This window comes from Bombina bombina, chromosome 4 (assembly GCF_027579735.1).
Source record: "Bombina bombina isolate aBomBom1 chromosome 4, aBomBom1.pri, whole genome shotgun sequence".
NCBI lineage: Eukaryota > Metazoa > Chordata > Amphibia > Anura > Bombinatoridae > Bombina > Bombina bombina.
The window spans coordinates 115,856,345-115,862,344 of NC_069502.1; positions in this window are offsets into that span (position 1 = coordinate 115,856,345).

Below are 6,000 nucleotides of genomic sequence, written 5' to 3' on the forward strand. Positions count from 1 at the left end.
TTTTACAAATTTGACACTTTTGCTTCTTCGGAGGCTGTTTTTGGGAGAAAGGTTCTTCAGGCAGTGGTTCCTTCCGTGTAAAGAGCCTGCCTGTCCCTCCCGCCATCCGTGTACTTTTAGCTTTGGTATTGGTATCCCATAAGTAATGGATGACCCGTGGACTGACTACACTTAACAGGAGAAAACATAATTTATGCTTACCTGATAAATTCCTTTCTCCTGTAGTGTAGTCAGTCCACGGCCCGCCCTGTTTTTTATGGCAGGTCTAAATTTTAAATTATACTCCAGTCACCACTGCACCCTATAGTTTCTCCTTTCTCGTTTGGTTTTCGGTCGAATGACTGGGTATGACGTAGAGGGGAGGAGCTATATAGCAGCTCTGCTTGGGTGATCCTCTTGCACTTCCTGTTAGGGAGGAGTTAATATCCCATAAGTAATGGATGACCCGTGGACTGACTACACTACAGGAGAAAGGAATTTATCAGGTAAGCATAAATTATGTTTTCTTTTGGCTATCACTTCTGCTAGAAGAGTTTCTGAATTATCTGCTCTCTTGTGAGTCTCCTTATCTGATTTTCCATCAAGATAAAGCTGTTTTGCGGACTTCGTTTATTATTTGTGCCTAAAGTTGTGAATTCTCAACATTAATAGGGAAATTGTTGTTCCTTCCTAATCCTAAGAATACTCATGAAAGGTCTTTAAATTCTTTGGATATGGTAAGAGCTTTGAAATATTATCTTGAGGCTTCTAATGATTTTTAGAAAGACTTCTAGTCTATTTGTTATTTTTTCTGGTTCCAGGAAAGGTCAGAAAGCCTCTGCCATTTCTTTTTAAAGACACAATGAATCCACGGATTTCATCCTTATTTGTGGGATTACGCCTCCTGGTCAACAGGAGGAGGCAAAGAGCACCACAGCTGAGCTCTATATATAGCTCCTCCCTTCCCTCCCACTCCAGTCATTCTCTTTGCCTGTGTTAGTGATAGGAAGAGGTAAAGTGAGGTGCTAGTTTAGATTCTTCAATCAAGAGTTTGTTGTTTTTAAAATGGTACCAGTGAGTGCTATTTTGTTATAGGGTGTAGCCGTATTCCTTGTCAGCCTCTAGAGTAGAGCTACAGGTGGCTTTAAAGCAATGGGAACGGGTGGGATTACATTCTCACTGCGCCTCCCATACTAAGTGCTGCCCTTCAGATGATGGTCTTAGCAGATATTAACTAAGACCCTGTATGTCTCCACAGAACTGCAGGAGGGAGAAGACCTCTTGATCCTGTGGGACCGGTCATGCTGTCCCTCAGCATAGAGGTATGTGCAGCTCTTTATTTTTCTCGGACATTTATTACCTCAGAAACGGCTGTATATATTACCTATCTCATAGTGGGGTAATGGACCTTTATTGTCAGGGCTTCCCTCATTACTATGTACCACTCCGCTTTCACATAACATTCACAGATTATGGAGATGCGGTGGCAGAGAGTCACGACTAGGGGTTATAATATTGATAAGGGCTCCTACTGTGACATATTGCTCTGTTTGTTGGGACATATATATCCTATATAAGAATTAGGAGGATTCTCTGACAACACGTTTTATTGCAGTTTTATTACTGGGGCTAAGGAGACTGGCTTTTGGGGACACTTGAACCGGGCTGCATTCCATGAGGGATATGCCCTATTACAGTGGGGGATAAAACCTTTGGTGTATTGTCTTTATATTTTTGTTCTATAACCAAGAATATATATGTCATGCGTTTTTTATACCTTGCTCCGGTATTACATTTTGTCCCAGACTCAAGAAGGTTTTAGTGCAATCTCCCGGTAACCTATCTTTATCATAATGATGGCGACCGGGAGAGTTTGTATGTTCTGCCCACGAATGGCGGGGTTTCATTTTGGCGCCTTTCTTTTCAGCTGCATATTGCATCAATATCTATGCAGTCTCTAAGATGGGAGTGTCATGCTCACGAAGGGCGGAGCTTGGGGCCGACTTAGACCGCACTTGCTCTTCGGTTGTATCGCATAGAGCAGTTTCTGAGGCTGATTCCGGGCTAGATTAACTCTGTGTCTTGTCCTAGGGGGTCCGGATAGCACTATAGCTGCGCTCCGGATCGGTTTACAATCTGTTGTTTTGATATCTGTCATGTCATTATAGGTACATGACGTTTTAAGCATACAAAGTATCTGGAGGGCGCCTCAGCAAGTTTTATCTGAGGTTTCTGCCGGTGTCTATACGTTTGTGTCACAGTCTAAGCACTTTCTGCACACAAGAATAAAAAGTTACTGTTTAATATTTAAAGAGACAATAACGTTTTTCTCTGTTTATTTTATTTGACATGATTTCACTGTTTATTTGTTTAATCCATCCTTTGGGTTGTAGATTGGATCAAGTACACTGAAAATTAGTTGATTTGTACATTTAAAGAGACAGTAACAGAGTTATCTGTTAATCTTTATTAAAGGAATTTTACTGTTTATTGTTTGTTTAATCCATCCTTTATGTCTTAGGATGGAATAAGATCACACAAAAATGAGTTACTTTTTAATTTTAAAGAGACACAAATTTCTCCTATAGTGTCCCACAAAAATTGTGGCCCACATACAGTGCCCTGCGCTTCCTCTAACATTTCATACATCATAGTTTTTCCTACGTGGTAGAAAACATTACTAGAGGAGTTAATTTTAATCAGGATAATTGATTTAATAGTTGATATCCCTGCTATTTCTGCTATACTCTCTGATGCTTTAGTAGCCATTTCCGATGTACCCTCACAATGCTCTGAATTGGGGGTTAGGGAATTATTGTCTGAGGGAGAAATTTCAGATTCAGGGAATATGTTACCTCAGATACGGACTTAGCGTCCTTTAAATATAAACTTGAACACCTTCGCCTGTTACTCAGGGAGGTCCTAGCGACTCTGGATGATTGTGAACCTATTACAATTCCTCCAGAAAAATTATGTAAGATAGATAAATATCTGTAAGTTCCTACTTACACTGATGTTTTTCTGGTTCCAAAAAAGAATTTCGGAAATTGTTAGAAAGGAATTGGATACACCAGGCATACCGTTCTCTCCCCTTCTAATTTTAAGAAAATGTTTCCCATATCGGACTCCATTAAGGACTCTTGGCAAACGGTCCCTAAGGTGGAGGGAGCAATATCTACTCTAGCTAAGCGTACAACTATACCTATTGAGGACAGTTGTGCTTTCAAAGACCCTATGGATAAAAAATTAGAGGGTCTTCTAAAGAAATTATTTATTCACCAGGGTTTCTTGTTACAACCTGCTGCCTGCATTGTTCCAGTAACTACAGCGGCGGCTTTCTGGTTTGACGCCCTTGAGGAGTCTCTGAAAGTAGAGACGCCCCCTAGACGACATTTTGGACAGAATTAAAGCTCTAAAACTAGCTAATTCTTTTATCACAGATGCTGTTTTTCAGATTACTAAATTAGCAGCAAAAAATGCCATATTGGCGCGCAGAGCACTATGGTAAAAATCGTGGTCTGCTGATGTATCATCAAAGTCTAAACTGTTAACTATTCCTTTCAAGAGTAAGACCCTGTTCAGCCCTGAATTGAAGGAAATCATTGCTGACATTACTCGAGGTAAAGGCCACGCCCTACCTCAAGACAAACCTCTTAGGATGAGGGGGTAAACAAAATAATTTTCGTTCCTTTCGAAATTTCAGAGGAGTACCCTCTGCTTCCCCCTTCCACCAATAAGCAGGAAGGAAATTTTGCTCAATCCAAGTATGTCTGGAGACCTAATCAGACCTGGAATAAGGGTAAACAAGCCAAAAAGACCGCTGCTGCTACCAATACAGCATGAAGGGGCAGCCCCCAATCCGGGACCGGATCTAGTAGGCGGCAGACTTTCTCTCTTTGCTCAGGCTTGGGCAAGGGATGTGCAGTATCCCTGGGCATTAGAAATTGTGACCTAGGGGTATCAACTGGAATTCAAAAAATTTCCCCCAAGAGGGAGATTTCATCTTTCACGTTTGTCTGTAGACCAGACAAAAAGAGAGGCATTCTTACACTGTGTAAAAGACCTCTATTCCATGAGAGTAATTTGTCCAGTTCCAAAACAGGGACAGGGGTTTTACTCAAACCTTTTCGTGGTTCCCAAAAAAGAGGGAACTTTCAGACCTATTTTGGATTTAAAGTGTCTAAACAAATTTCTCAGGGTCCCATCGTTCAAGATGGAGACTATACGAACAATCTTACCAATGATCCAGGAGGGTCAATACATGACCACCGTGGACCTAAAGGATGCGTACCTTCACATTCCTATCCACAAGGATCATCATCATTTTCTAAGGTTTGCCTTCTGGACAAGCATTATCAGTTTGTGGCCCTTCCCTTCGGGTTGGCCACAACTCCCAGAATCTTCACAAAGGTGCTAGGGTCCCTTCTAGCGGTTCTCTGGACGATATTTTGGTTCAGGCGTCAACTTATCATCTGACCAAATCTCACATAGACATCGTGTTGTCATTTCTAAGAACTCACGGTTAGAAAGTGAATATAGAAAAGAGTTCACTTGTTCCACAAACAAGAGTTCCATTCTTGGGAACTCTGATAGACTCGGTAGACATGAAAATATTTCTGGCGAAGGTCAGGAAATCAAATACTTGCCGAGCTCTTCAGTTCATTCCTCGGCCATCAGTGGCGCTGTGTATGGAGGTCATTGGATTAATGGTAGCAGCGATGGACATCGTTCCGTTTGCTCGCTTTCATCTCAGGCCACTGCAACTGTGCATGCTCAGAGAGTGGAATGGGGATTATGCAAATTTATCTCCTCAGATAAATCTGGATCAAGAGACCAGAGACTCTCTTCTTTGGTGGTTGTCACAGGATCATCTGTCCCAGGGAATGTGCTTCCGCAGACCATCATGGGTTATAGTGACAACGGACGCCAGCCTCTTGGGGCTGGGGTGCACTCTGGAATTCCCTGAAGGCTCAGGGAACTTGGACTCCGACGGAGTCTCAGTTGCCAATCAATATTCTGGAACTGAGAGCAATATTCAATGCGCTTCAGGCGTGGCCTCAGTTGGCACTGACCAAGTTCATAAGATTCCAGTCAGACAATGTCACGACTGTAGCATATATCAATCATCAGGGGGGAACAAGAAGTTCTCTTGCGATGATAGAGGTATCAAAGATAATCCAATGGGCAGAGATTCACTCTTGCCATCTATCAGCAATCTATATCCCAGGAGTAGAGAACTGGGAGGCGGATTTTCTAAGTCGTCAGACTTTTCATCCGGGGGAGTGGGAACTCCATCCGGAGGTGTTTGCATCGTTAATTCATCAATGGGGCACACCGGAATTGGATCTGATGGCATCTTGACAGAATGCCAAACTTCCACGCTACGGGTCCAGGTCAAGGGATCCCCAGGCTGTACTGATAGATGCTCTAGCAGTACCTTGGTCATTCAACCTGGCTTATGTGTTTCCACCATTTCCTCTCCTGCCTCGTGTGATTGCAAGAATCAAACAGGAGAGAGTTTCAGTAATTCTAATAGCACCTGCGTGGCCACGCAGGACTAGGTATGCGGATCTAGTAGACATGTTGTCTCTGCCACCGTGGAAACTGCATTTGAGACAGGACTTTCTCATTCAAGGTCCGTTCCAACATCCAAATCTAAATTCTCTGCAGCTGACTGCCTGGAGATTGAATGCTTGATCTTATCTAAGCGGGGATTCTCTGAGTCGGTCATTGATACTCTGATTCAGGCTCGCAAGCCTGTCACTAGAAAGATTTACCATAAGATATGGTGTAAATATCTTTATTGGTGTGAATCCAAGGGTTACTCATGGAGTAAGATTAGGATTCCTAGGATCTTGTCCTTTCTCCAAGAAGGATTGGAGAAGGGATTATCTGCTAGTTCTTTAAAAGGACAAATTTCTGCTTTGTCAATTTTATTACACAAGCGTCTGGCGGATGTCCCAGACGTTCAGTCTTTTTGTCAGGCTTTAATCAGAATCAAGCCTGTGTTTAAACCTGTTG